This window comes from Astatotilapia calliptera, chromosome 20 (genome assembly GCF_900246225.1).
Source record: "Astatotilapia calliptera chromosome 20, fAstCal1.2, whole genome shotgun sequence".
Taxonomy (NCBI): domain Eukaryota; kingdom Metazoa; phylum Chordata; class Actinopteri; order Cichliformes; family Cichlidae; genus Astatotilapia; species Astatotilapia calliptera.
In genome coordinates, this window is record NC_039321.1 from 26,344,877 (window position 1) to 26,359,489 (window position 14,613).

The 14,613-nt window shown below is 40.5% G+C and overlaps 1 protein-coding gene across 1 annotated transcript in view; it reads right to left on the bottom strand.

Moving 5' to 3' along the window:
- Positions 1–3,398: 3,398 nt before the first annotated feature.
- ciroz (ciliated left-right organizer protein containing ZP-N domains) overlaps positions 3,399–14,613 on the bottom strand; it is a 41,096-nt gene continuing 29,881 nt past the window's right edge. Inside the window, exon 13 of the mRNA XM_026153747.1 lies at positions 3,399–3,448. The gene's annotated coding sequence lies outside the window, so the exon portion shown is untranslated. The remainder of the gene's footprint in view (positions 3,449–14,613) is intronic.

Genomic DNA, 14,613 nt, shown 5'->3' on the forward strand with positions numbered 1-14,613 from the left:
TGCATACTTGAGCACTAAAAGCACTTTATACAATACACTCTATTCATTCATACAAGCACTTTTTTCAAGCACTTACTATCTAACATTTTCACACAAATACACCAGGAGCAACTGCAGGGTTCAAGGGAATCAAACCAACAACCTCCCAGTTGCTCTACCTTCTGAGCTACAGCCACCCCTAAAGGCCATTCTTCTCTAAACCGTGGATTCAGCAAAGCATTTTCACTCAGAGAACTTCGGTTTGAGTTTTTTTCCCTTCTTTTTTTCGAGCATGCTCTCCAAACGTTGTGCAGGAAGGTCTGCAGAGTAGATCAGCAGTTTCTGTAATACTTGTCTGTCCTGTAGCAACAGCCAAGCCATGTTCAAAGTCATTAAAATGACCTTTCTACCACATTTTGATGCTTAGTATGAACTTCATTATGTCATGTCATGCCTATATGGCTAAATGCACTGAACTGCTGCAGTGTCATTGGGTGATTTGATATTTGCAATGACAAGCAGTTGAACCTGGTGTACCCAATAAAGTGGCCAGTGAGTGTATTTTTTTTAATCCACCATAATAACATAAACACACTTTTTTTTTTTTACTGTAACTAATATATTTCAGCTTAGTTAAGAGCCACAGCTAGTTTTCAGTGTCTAGCTACGTAGCTAACGAATCCAGATGATTTACCGCAAACTAAAATTTTTATCTAAGTCTGTCCTAGTTTAGCTTGACAACTTAGGCTATAAAAACAACCCCATCTTTTATCTGTTTTGTGTTTGACAGTCTAACCAGTCAGCCCTAAAAGGCCATAATGGACTTCAGGTAAGCGCTGCACCACCCTCTCACCTGTCTGGGACTAAATGATTGCCAGTGGTTTATAGATGTTGCAGTGGTATCAAACAACTAAAAGTATATCTTAAATACTGTGTGAATAATGTGGTACTCGAAGTTTACTAGCCCATATGCAGAGCTAAGAAAATCCAGTAACACCAGAAATAAGGTGTGACTAGTTTTGCTACTATGGATAACAAACACAATCGACAACACTTAAGTTGACAGCCAAGGGTAATGCCCAGTTTTTAAGAAAGACATTCAAATCTCCACCTCAATAAATTGGGTTTGTTCTTTGTTCACAGTTCACTAAGTTTTAAGAAAACTTAATTGTTTGACAGTTTTTGCAAGATCTTACTGACAGGCAAACTAACTGCATATCTCAGCTGAGGCGCCACCTCATGATAACGTCAGAGCACCGGAGAAAAAATAGGACTTGCATTGTTACGTTAGACCTTTTATTAATGTGTTGATAGATTACTGCAAGGTAGGTGTGGAGCTTTCATGTTGCTAAATGAACTGTAAATTGCAAGGTCATTGTAATTGTAAGGTCTGGATGTTCACACTTTGGCGCAAATCAGCTGTGAACACATTTTGACATTTTATACATTTTGTTACCTTATGTGAAGAACGTCAAACATCTGCCCATTTACAGAGTGCAGATAGAGAGCCACATTAACAGCAATACGACTCTTTCAATATTCGTCTCACTATTCACCTTCATCTCAACTCTGTTGGTTTGGTGGTCTCCACCAAATCCTGAGGTTACTATTTAACTCTTCTGGAGTTGGTTTCTCCACTTACATTGCCTTTGTACGTTGTTGGTGTCTTTAATAAAAAAAGAGAAAAGCAATCCTTCCCAAGGAACACAGTCATTACATATTCATTATCATATATATTCATTACAAATATATATATTTTTAATATTAAAGTATAATTATTGTTATTCTCCATGAATTTTCCAGCTTACTGTTTTACAAAAAGGCTGAAAAATTTGTAAAGCACAAAAGGAAATTTCTTCTTAGTGGTTCACTGTTATGACTGATTGATTTCTGAGGTTTCCAATAATTTTTGGAATTCTCTTCAGTTTGCTTTGCCTAATGAGCTAGTTAAATTCAAACTGTTTGAGGAACTGTTTGAATTATTACATATGTAATTTTGTTAACTGAGTACTCATAATTTAAAAAAAAACTCAAGTAAGTGAATTTATGAATGAGGACTGAGTAGGATGAACTTAAATGGATTTATTTTACTCAGATGCTAAATTTTATTTACTTAGTTTGCTTCCATTCCAAGCATTTGTGACAAATTCAAACACAGTTGTGTCTACTCTGTTCGTTTAAGGAATCCGACTGCCTTAAATGTTTTACGTTGCAGTAACACAATACTGCGACATCGTAAAACTATTTATTTAGTTGAATGCTGAATGCTGACACTTGACATGTTGGACCATGACAGAAGCTTTAGGAGCACAGAGACTGCAAATCTTAATAGTTTTCGTTTAGTTTTATTAACACTACACAATTAAACATAATTGTTAGTTTTAAACAAGCTTTTGACTGATTTCTAAAATATTTGTGTTTTCTTCTTCTTATGTGGTTTGTTAATTTTTTAAAGAATTATATAGTCAAAGTTTTGTTGATGCACATGTTCTCGATCATTTCGGCAGATTTGTACTTCTATATAGGAGCAGCTTGAGAGTCAAAGTTTACCGTACTACTGGTAGGACACTAAAGTCACTTCCTCTGTTTGTTTTCCTGCTCTCACCTTTTCTACCACCACACATACATCAATAATTTACTGTAAAATATTCTGAGCATGAGACTCCTTGAAGGTTTTCCAGGAACAAAGCCCACAGGAATAGTGGGGCTGTTATAATGTATTTTAAACTTGAACTTTCCTTATCTAAATTCTGCAGTCTTGTGATCTATTGACAAACAGATTATTGCCAATTAGCAGTTTTGTGATGTGTCCTCTTGTACATAATAAAGAATTGAGACGATCGATAGCAAAGTCAACTAACAAGGTAGCGCTTTAATCTCTACCTTTTGTAGGGTTTAAAGCTCGCGACCTACTGCAGGGTGTATCACCAATACATTAAGGGCCTTGTTCAATTGATTTACTCTCGTTCTCATTTCAGAGAACTGTCATGCTTAAAATTTTGAGCAACATGTGAACTGCCGCCCCAAAAATTGAGGTTAGGCTGAATAATTTTACTAATCAGATACTTTAAAGAAAGTAACAACCCGAACATCTGGGAGTGTTTAGTTTGAACAAGTTCTTTCTTCATTTTTTAATTAATTTGATAGACAGTGTCGTGCAGACTAACCTTATATGGTATGTCACTCTTTAGTTGTTATATAATGTGCATATAGGATTTTAGACTAATAATGGCTTCTATGCCTTACCCCAAGTTCCTCATTACTGAAAGCCTCGGAATGAAGACTCACTCAAAAACACATATGCTCTAAATTTAGTAAAGAATCTCAGCAACACAGTTTATTTTATGTTTTATGCCCAGTGCTCTGGTATGGGTTATATATACACAGCACTCTTAAACAACTCCCCCCACGGTCACTGCAGAGGCCCGGGCACCCCATCCATCAGTGGGTTCCTCCTGATGTTGCAATACTGTGATACAGAATAATAAAGAAGTAAGAAAGACCAGAAAATCAATCGATAATTCTGCAGATCACTTGATTCAGTAATGATCCAGTCCATTTATCGCCGGCCGTTTATTCATAAGGCCCACTCTCAAGGGCGTACCCACCCCACCTCTGCCCTGCTGACTCCTTTGCCATTGGTACTATTAATTATACGGCATTAAAAGCTGATCATGTGGCACTCCAAGGTTAGAAAACACATACAAGTTACTTCATAAAAACTGCAGTACACAGAAAAAAATGTCTCCTAAGTAGACTTGCACACGGTGTTTGGCACCTTGGAGAATTTTCACAGTTTCGTGGGTTTAGTCCGTCTTGATTGCCTCTGTCTCTTCATGTAATCCCAGACTGATGATGTTGAGATCAGTGCTCTGTGGGGGGCATATTCTGTTGTAGGACTCCTTGTTGTTCTGAAGAGCTTGGGATCTTAATTATTCTCACTGTATGTCTGGAGACATTGTCGTGCTACAGAATCAATTTGGGACCATCAGATGCCTCCCTGATAGTATCGTGTCATGTGTGATGGATCTAAACAGTTTAAGTGCATAAAACATGAGCTCAGTACTCTGTTCTGGGAAATAACTACAGTCCATTTCAAAGGCCTGCATCAATTTCAGTATGAGACTGTAAGTGCAAAGAAACAAATCGCCCTTCCACATCTCACTTTTCTATTTCTACACTTTCAAAAAGGGCAAAAAACAAACATGCAGTTTGTTTATTTTTTTGTTTTTTATTAATAGGATATAAATACTGCTGTAAAACACATCCTGTCTTGATAAAAATGTACGTGAGGGTTATTATCTGACTGTCTATAGCATATTTTCTCCTCTTTTGAAAGGCTGGCAGTGATTTTCAGACAGTATACCCCCCAGAGTTTCCCAATTGTACTATGAAAACACAAATACACAGCAGGAGAGAATAAAGCAAATCTGGCACAATAACACAGCATTTGTAAAAGTCGCAGATTTGCTCATATTCTCCCTATTCACCTAATAAACCCTTGAAATTTTCCATTTCTGTTCAAATGTAGCATTTTCTGCAGATTTCCATTGTAGCTGTTTGGCTGTTTTGCCACAAAGAGAAAAGGGCAGAGTGGAGTTGGTCAAGAGCTCGTCATACGTTTTACATTCATCAAGTTTCACGCTGGCAGTGAGTGATATTACATTGGACCACAAGAACGTAGTTAAACCATGGGTGTGAATAGCTTCTTTTTTTTTTTAGTGCAACAGCACTGCATTGCATAAAAACTGTTGCACAGCGTTACACAAACAGTTGCCAGATTAGTTTATGCTTAATGAGTCAAATGCACTTTGCAGCAATAGTTGGGTGACACCTTTTTCTGCTGCAAAACTTTGATCAATGACGAAGACGCGTGCCCTCCACAAGCTTCCAAACTGTCCACCGGCAGAAGCCTGATCAAGGTCGACTTATTTTCAGTCACATTGCATGAGGGGCCCAATGAACTGGCATTCGCCTTAATTAAATAAAGACATGTACAAATGTCCTGTAGCAGGTGGCTGTCTTATGGAAGTTAACGGTGGTGGCAGCTGCCTATGTATGGTAAACAGGGAGCCTTTTCTGAAAAGTGATGGTGGCTGGTGAGGGAGGAGGGGTGAGGGGAAGATTGGACAGCTGTCGCCATACCCACCTCACTGTGCTGACTTAGAGCTAATGCTCGATCAAGCCTTTGTATATATTTTTCCAGTACATTTCAACACTGTGTACACCTAGTGTTTGAGGCCACGCAGAGACACAGTTGGCGCGACAGATGTACACAGCACATGAGCAGCAGAGGGCAAGAGCTGAAATGCCTGAGCCAGTAAATTACTCTTTCTGTCAAACTTTAGGGATAAGCACGACCTCAAAGACAGCGGCACTGAAGCAAACGTGCGATTCTTTCCTATAGCTTTGTGGTTTTTATGGGAATTTTTTTGAAATGCCTCTGTGAGCGGCTCGTGTGTTTTTTCTCTTGCGGACGCAATATAATATCTTCATCTGCGCTATTTACATGTTTAGGTAGCAAACAATAACGGGTAGGTGGCTACTTCCTCAATCACTTCCAACAGGAAATTAAGGTGTGGGTCCTCCATAGAACTGCACTATCACAACAATCTCAACTTTTCTCAAAACAAACTAGAATTCTGCAGCAAGAGACGACATTTAGGTCCGTGTTCAAAGTTCACAGAGTGCAATGATGACTAGGGAAACAGCTGTTTCCTTAAAAAATAATTACAGAAGCTGTGTCCACATGTCTACGCTAAAAACAATGCTGGTCAGTGCACCATATGGTGATGATAGGATGGGCCAGGTAAAATCTAATTCTAATAAATTCCTAATCAGTTTGGAGGGACACTGAAACAGCACAGTTAATGGAAATGTGTAGAGTCAGCAAGGTCTTTCACAGCTGCGTTTTTAATAAGATTTGAGAGGCATTACAACAACATTGCAGTCAATGTCATGTTGAGCTGCTCCCTCTGTCTGTAACTCCGGCAGAGGGAAAAAAGAACAGACAAATGAGGCAGGCGAGGGGAGGAAAACATGGTCATCTGTTTCAAAAGAGCTGAAATCTGATCTCTGGGGGGAGAGGGATAGTCGGAGGTACCGTATAGTACATATCATCTGCCTGTGATCATTCATGCTTTCTAATTACAGAAGGTGAGGAGGGCCATAATTTTATCGTATTTGTTTTGCATCACTGCAAAAATAGAAAATGAGGGCTTGCCAAGCTGCACCAATTTACTTCATTTCGACCTTGATTAAAAGAAAATTAATTGCCACATCTCTCATTATGTTGCAGGCAGCATTCGATGACGTGAATGGAAAAAAAAACCCCTCAAAAAGTAAGATGCAATGGGAGGTGGACCTGGGTGTTCAAGAGACGGCGCAGTCCTCGAAAATAAACAAGCCCTCCCCCTAAATCTGTTCCACGAAACTATCAAAGATGTTACGAATCAGTAATTTAGAAATACAGATAATGACTGGTTGCTCGATGTTTGGATATTTGGATTATTTGATTGGCTCACTGTGTTTTCATACCTGAAAGGACTTTACTTGTACTGACTTTCAGTATAAACTATTACTTTTAAAACCGAAACGTGCCCCTTGCAAATAATGACAGACCCAACCAAATTTAAATCCTGTTTTCATCCCTCGAGCCCCCGCTGCTCCTCCTCTTCCCAAGACACCATATGTCTCAGCGGATCAACTTCAGAAGTTTTCAGCAACCACGGTGTATGATTACACGAGAATTTGTCTCAGAGAAGGCCTCCAGGAGGAAGAAAATGCTAAATGCTATTTTTGAAATGAAATTCTCCTTCATGTGGCTGCACCTGTTTCCCTGGGAGAGTAAACAGAGCAGACGCCCGATAGAGAGGGCCTGCCCTCAACACACACCTAATTCTAAAAAATTTATTAGCTTTTGACACTCTTTAAAGTCACAGTGTGGGACAAAGGGTAACCTGTTCCTCTTGCACTGGTTTGGCTATACTTCTTCTTCCCTCCTTCCTGTGCCTCTGGCTCCAGCTGCTTATCTGTGACTATGGTGACAGAGACCCACCGGTGCTGACCCCACACAGGTTTACCTGTCATCTTTCCACAGTTGGGTCCAATCAACAGGGCTGAAATTAGTGTTTTGTTGTTGTTGTGAACTTGTGCGCGTGAATTTTTCATGCTCAGCTGAGTATCCGTAAGTGAGCTACCATTTAGCGGATCATGCGTCCTAACTTGCGGGCGTCGGGGGCAGGGATCATTATTTGGCATGCCTCGTCAAGCCATCATGAAGGCAGCGGGGACATTTGAATAATTGATTGAAATAATGTAAAGTAATCTGGCCGGCTCTCATTCTTGGCTCACCTGCCCCTAATTCTGAGACCACTCTCAGCTGACAGGGGACAGGGAGGGACATTTAAGGACATGGGAGTAACATGGAGGAGGGCATTTTACCCACCATTACCCTTCGGCTCCTATTTCTCGACTGGTCTTACCAGTGATGTTGTGGTAAATAAAATGGTGTGTTAACAGCCCTATCACCCCTGTCGGAAATTATCCCGAGGCCTTTGTTAATATCAGCAAACAGTTTCTTAAAAAAGAGCTTCATTTTAGATATTTTTCACTATTTTTCACCTGTTAAGATCAGGACAGTTGTCTTTCCGAGGCACAAAAGTCCCCCCCCCCAACCTGCCATTCCTTTTTGTACACTAAGCTGGAATGAGAAATGTAAACTCATGATAGGAAAATTTAAATCAAAACCTTAAGGGGTTTTAATAGGACATTAAAGCACATCAGTCATGCATGGCCAAGCATCTTTGTTTAGACTGAATTTGAGCAATCAGCTCAGGCTCGGTGACATTGTTTGTCTCACACTGTGATAAAGTTTTATGATTGACCGTAATTATTCCCTCAGGATCTAAAAGCACCTTCCAGAATCACTTTTTCAACTTCACTGCTTATATTTGATTCAAAGCACAACAGAAGAACAACAATGGATTGAGTAACAAATCCGAATATTTCAAACAGCCACACCTGTGCTGTGAAAGATACGGCCCAGGGGCCAGAAGTGGCCTGGCAAATACTCCAATCCGGCCCACTGGACAGCTTTGGAAAATGTGACGTAGTGCATAAATTTTGAACTTTTAACTGTATTTCATAAGTTTTACAGCTTTTCATATTGAACCCCCCACCACAACCACCACCGCACACACAATTGGGATTAATATTACACCAAAATGATAAAGTATTAGATAAACAAATGATAGAAAAGGTCTGCTCTCTACAGTAGAAATTACATGTTTTTGTTAGGGCTGTCAACGTTAATGCGTCCCCACGATTAATGCGATTAAAATTTTTAATGCATTTAACCTATCTGGAGCACAGAATGGACAAACTTTGGAAAAACAGCCCGAAATGCATTGACAAAGACATTTCAGGGATCTTGAATCATTCTGAGCTCCAGATGGGTTAATTGCGTTAAAAATTTTAATCGCGTTAATTGTGATGACGGATTAATCCAGGTTAACACGTACAGAGGCCACACTTTAATAAAAAAAAATAAAAAAAACATTGATTTTCTGTGAATTAATGAAAACTTTAGATGTTATGATGAACTACTAGAAGTACCAGAAACCAGAAGTTTCACTGTACCGCCACGCGTAAGGTGAAAGCGAGCCGTATGTGGCCCATGATGTAAGACGAGTTTGACATCCCTGATCTAGAGTGTGGCACTAGGATTGTCATGTTACAAGCACCACACTGGTAGGTCCTCTTCAGTAGCCTTTGTTTATCTTTCTTTGCGTCTTTACACCTCGAGCAGAAGCTGTAGGAGAGGAGGGAGCATACAGGTGCTTTCTTAGCTCTGAGTCTACGTGTTGAAAAGTCCTTCACAATTACTTCACAAGCTCTGCAGTCCTCCTCCTCCTCCTACATTTGTTGAAAGACCACGGGGACGAGCTGCGTTCTTCTCAGTGTGTCATGCTGACTGCTGCTGGGTACAGTATATCACCTGATATGGTGTTTATCCTTGAAAGCTTCACTGAATACCTCAAACTCCTCTGGCAGGAGCACAACTTGACGCGTCTGTCTTCACTACAGGCGCTATTGTGTGTACACAAAACCGGTCTCACTTAACACTTTGTCAGAATTAAGAGAGAGCGTTGAGAAAGGGAAACTTTAAAGAAAAAAAAGAAGCTTATCACACTCTGGTGTGTGGTTTCTATATGATAAGTGAGCATGCCCTCCCCTCGTCCCTTACGAAACAGCACCCACTGAAAGTGTTCAGTTTTAGGACACAGGGGTCACACCTGTTGTGGAACTTGATAGAAGGCTTATTTATAAACTTTCACAGCCCTAAATTCCTCCTTCAGAGAAAACGCTGACACACAAAGAGTGAGGACATGGGTCAGCGGAAATGCTTGTTTAGGAACGAGCCGGCAACTTGGAAAAACCTCCAAAACTCCCAAATGAGGAAATAAACAAGCCATTAAAAAAAGGTGATCAGAGAACGAGCAGGGCTTTCAAGGAGCAAGTCTTCTCATCTCCACGACGAGGCACATTTAGATGTGTCATCAGCAGGACAGTTTGGGTGTGTGACGTGTAATTTCTTTCAATGAACGTCAGCGTGTACCGTAAAACTGGGTGGCTCGACCGCGTTTTCTGGTAGCGCTCTGCTCTCGACTGCGACTGTCGTGAACACGCTCTTTAAATCATGTCACACTGTTTATTCTGAGTGACCTTCACCCAGCCTTTGTGGTAATTTAAAAACCAAGCACCACACTGGGACGGCCTCTGTTAAATACTTTGCTCCCTAAAAAAGGCAGAAGTCACAATCGGGGTCCAGAGGGGAGCATCTTAATATATTGCCTAAATTTAGGTACTGAGTTACAGCCCGGGGGGAGATATCTGGGTGGGCTCAAGTGACGTAAGAAAAGTTCTGGTAATGCTGAGCGGATTTTAAGCATAAGAGGGGACACATTGTGGCTGTAGGGGAGAGCTTTGAAGTGACTGATAGTGTGACAGGTGCTACCAGACAAGTGTCTGATAAGTGGCTTTTAGAAATGGGGAAATATATGCATTTTATTACCTCTCAGTGCCTGTTTTCTTATTTAGAAATAACTCGAGCCATGCAGCTTATTAATCAGATTTAACCTAGATTTGACCTTAAGCTTAATATCTTTTTAACTAAAATATATACATCTAACGAAACCCACAAATGAAATATAACGCAGTATAGCAGGTTTCAGGTTCTTCAGCAGAAAGACACTAATAGAAGTGTCATCATATTCTGCTGAGCCCTCTCTCCGTCACTCTTGCCATGCCATGTAATGCAATGTCGTTCCCTTTAACATTTAGCAGGGTTCAAGTCATTCTGCACTGGTCAGGAAGCTGTAAGGACCAGATTGCGCACAAGTAAGCAGATACTCCACACTTTATTATAGACATCTGGGTATAATATTAGTCATCTCTGCCAATACCAGCAAACCTAACAGGCAAACCATGTGACAAGGAGCAATACCAGACAAATCGATGGCTCAAAACAGATTGCATTGCAGAGATTCCCTTTGCTGACAGGCCGAGGGATAGTTTTGGCTTTTAAAAAATAGCGACATCTTTTAAGGTGACCCCTAGAGTGCTTCTTATAAAATTACAAGAGACAGAAATCCATTTGCAACTGTGCTATAACACTGAGATTACATTGTTACTTTAGAGGCTCGGTGCAAATTAATTTGAGGTTCATTTCATGTATTATATAAATGGATGGTGGTAGGAAAATTAAATCCCAGTATTGCACATTTCTATATATTGTTTTATTTCTGTAGAGGGTGTTTTGGATCACTGTGCTTGCCATTCAATTGGCCAGCAGGGCAGGGTTCCAGCAGATTTAACTCTTTTATGGCTCTCGGCTGTCTGGAGGGCAGAAGGACAAAAACAATCCGGCATTCATTGTTCAGGTAAATAAATGTGAGACGAGACATCTAAAGCTGATTAATCCCTGTTAAAAACAATTCATAAATACTTTCAAAAAACATCTCATTTTCCTGGGAATAAATAATTGGTTACAACATGAGTCATTTCTTTGAAGCCCCCGTTTGAGGGAGCAGTTCAAAAAGCAACCAATTCCATATTTGAGGTTTCCCACCGCTCATACTGCAGGTGTCCAGCTGAATTTGCTTCCACATTTCACCTGGCAGCAAACTGCAGTGGACGTCTCCCGCTGATTTAAGATCCACGTACTCAGATGGGGCCGGCAGTATTGTAAAAGAAAAGTTGTAATACTGGATTACTTTGTTTGAGTTAGGCTTTTATTTTCAGCTGTTAATCATGTTGTAAATGTTGGCTGTCATAATGGATACGGCTGAAATGTTTTAAAAGTGCAGCAAGTGATGCTACACTAGTATTTGCTGCAGTTTAATTATAGGTGGAGAAAGAAAATGTGACTGCTACAGAATTTTATTTTTTCTCTTCATCATCTCACCACTTGTTTTTAGTCAGATCAGCGGAGGCCACTGCTCATTCGCAGCTAATGCAATGTAGGGCCTATTTTCACTTTTTTACTTTATTTTTTTACTTTAAGACGGCTCGCGTCAGTTTCCACTCGAGAAGATGTCGGTTTGCTCTATCGGACACCTCCTTTATTCCTCCTCCCCTCCTTTCACTGCTGTCGCTCCCCTTTAAACCCTAAAAAAGAGCAGCTACCAGTAAAGTTGTAAACTCCCTCACTGTGCTCAGCACCCTTGCACCCAACACCAGCCACACATATGGAAAGAGTGCACAGCGTGTCAATGGGGCAGCCCTGTCAGGTATGAATATCGGAGCATCTCCTATCCTATCTAGGGACCTTGGAGCCATGTGTCGACATGCATCGCACTGTTAGCTACATCGCCTGGTCATATTGGGGACAGGAAAGAAGTGGCGGAACAGAAGCACTCCAGATGTTCTTCATCAGTGGGCCACAGGGGAAGTCTGTTACCACAACACCTGGCTCATTCTGCTCGGAGCTCCGAGGCAGAGTGGTGACGCTCTGCCACAGTCTGGCTATCTGACTGAAAATAGACTTGCGCTGCTGAAGGATACAGCAGGATCCACTGTTAACATGGACTTTATCATGTTAATGCCTCTACGGATAGACTGGCAACAATCCCATGTATATATAATGAAAAGAAGATGTGCAGTGACAATACTGTGCAGGTCTAGAAGCGCACATGTGAGCATTCAGTCTTGGACTGCTTGATCAGATTTGATCCAGCAGACTTCCATCAGCCCAAAAAATGACTAAATGAGACAACTACATTTATTTTTCCCTGCAGATTTATAACTTTTAGACAGCTTTAAAAACATTAAAATAAGTCCTCTTTAAAATAACTGATTTAAAGACTGAATGAATGAAAATGCCCCACCACACAGACACACACACACACGCATTAAATTGTGCAGGCCGGTTTAAAATAAACAAAGATTCTTATTGCGCACACTTTGCAGATTTACACCTGCAACTGTCACCTTGCGGGCGACAGATCTGGAGCCCTCGTAGTGAAAAAAGGTGTTTGTTTTCATTTTGGCAGTAGAGAGCAGGGATAGTGAAGAGGGCAGCGGCCCAGGTGAAAAACGGCAGATGCCACGCTCAATAATACCAATGTTAAAATCTCCTTGACCTGCAGGTCATCAAATAGCAACACCAATTCGTTTCATATTTTGCTTGCCGGATCAATGGTGGCATAAATTTGGGGCTCAATGACAAGAATAATTTAAAAAAGATCTATAAACGATAGAACGGTATTCCCTATGGTCACAGATGCATAACAATTTGCTAGATTGACAGGATGGACTGCAGAAAGCTTAAAGATGCAAACATATAGTTAAGAAAAAAATCATATAAGGCATGCTTGTTTTATTTTTGTGTCTCCTCCTTTTATCAGGTTCATATAGAGAAATCAATGTTTTCTGAATTTTCTTAGGCTTTTCTGCTCTGATCAGCAAATACTGGAAGGACAAATTGTTTAACATGCCTGAATAAATAATAATATCAATGGCGAATCCACCAACCCCCCCTATTTGAGTCAAATGAATCTGACTTTCACCACCTTCACACATGACAAGAAGGGCAATAAATATATGAAATATAAAAGCAGGAGTGAGCCTCAGCATTGGTGCTTTAATTCAAGAGCAGAAATCCAGATGTTTGCTTAATAAAAAAAATTTCAGGGGGAGGAATCATCTTAAATGTTTAGTTGACACTTCCCTTTGACTTATCAAATCCCAAAACCCGTCTGACCAAGCCTAGATACAGACACCATTTTCCTGCTTAGAGGACAAGATTATTGGACTTCACGCTAATACTGTTTTGCAAAGCATAAAAGCCTCTTGCTGATAAATATTAATTTGAGCCTTCATGATGTATTTGAAAATTCCAGCTAAAATGTCACCACATGGAACATTAATGTAATATTTCAAGGCCTGAGAGCAATACTCATATTGATTGCATTTATTTGACTCTGGGGAGGAGAAATAATTCTTCAGTGTGGAGACACATCTGGTAGCCAAAGATGCGAAGCAGGGAATGAGAAAATGCAAAATAACAATAAAAAATAATAGGACTTGTATTTAAATGCATTATCCCAGAATTGTTTGGATACCAATGCCTTATTATAGCCGAGAAAAAGACAGATGCACCCGGGTCTTTTACTGCTACCTCTGAAAGGTTTAATTTTCTATAAAGTGTTTAATACCCAACAAGAGGAAAGCAGATCGTTTGCATCCAGCTATTTTCCCCCCACCTCGCCGCTATTTGCAGCAGGTCCCCTGTGATAAAGCTGAGCAGCTAAATGACAAGGAGTACCAGCGCTAATGCTCCCCTTTTCCTTACAGTACTGAGCTGCACTTTGCATTGCTGCTGCTGCTGCTGCTGCTTGCGTGAGTTCACCGGGATCCAACTTCAAGGCGTTGTCACATAAGGATTGTGTCCTTTGTTATCAGCGATATTGACTCGCAGTGTGTCGAGGCGTCTGCCTGTCTTCGTGCAAATGAACTGAAATCTGAGAAACAGCACTTTGACCCTGAGCCCATCCGTCAACAGCTGCGCGGACTTTTATTAATTGGATAAACAATGTTTGGCCGTTTGGTGCTTAAATAATTTGTAAAAGCGGCCTTATGTTCTTCTTTAAATAATATTAACAGCTTTTCTGCGTCACTTTGGAAACAGATTCAAAATTCATAAAAGACAATTTCTCAATAAAATATTTCATTTATTTTTTTTAAGAGTGGAGGCCTTGTGAAATCCGTCTATTGGTATATGCGTGTCTGTAGGATGCATTTATTTACCACTGAGGTGTTGCTTACAGTTATGGAAAAATGCCGATCATCTTCTGCTTCACACACATCACCATGAAATGCCCCAGATTTCCTCTACCATGCGCATGCGTTAAATAACGAGTCTCCAACTTAAGCAACTGTGGTCACAGTTTTGCATAGTTTTAAAAGAAGAGCCTGTCAAAAAAGAAAAGAGAGAGAAAACTTTTCTCACGTTGAGGAGAGAGCTTCTCCGTCCTGTACGCAGGCGGCTTGAATACAACACGGCTAAAGCGCCTCCCACTGGCGTATCTCGGTACTCCTCATGCTTCATCAGACACCTGACCACCATCTTCT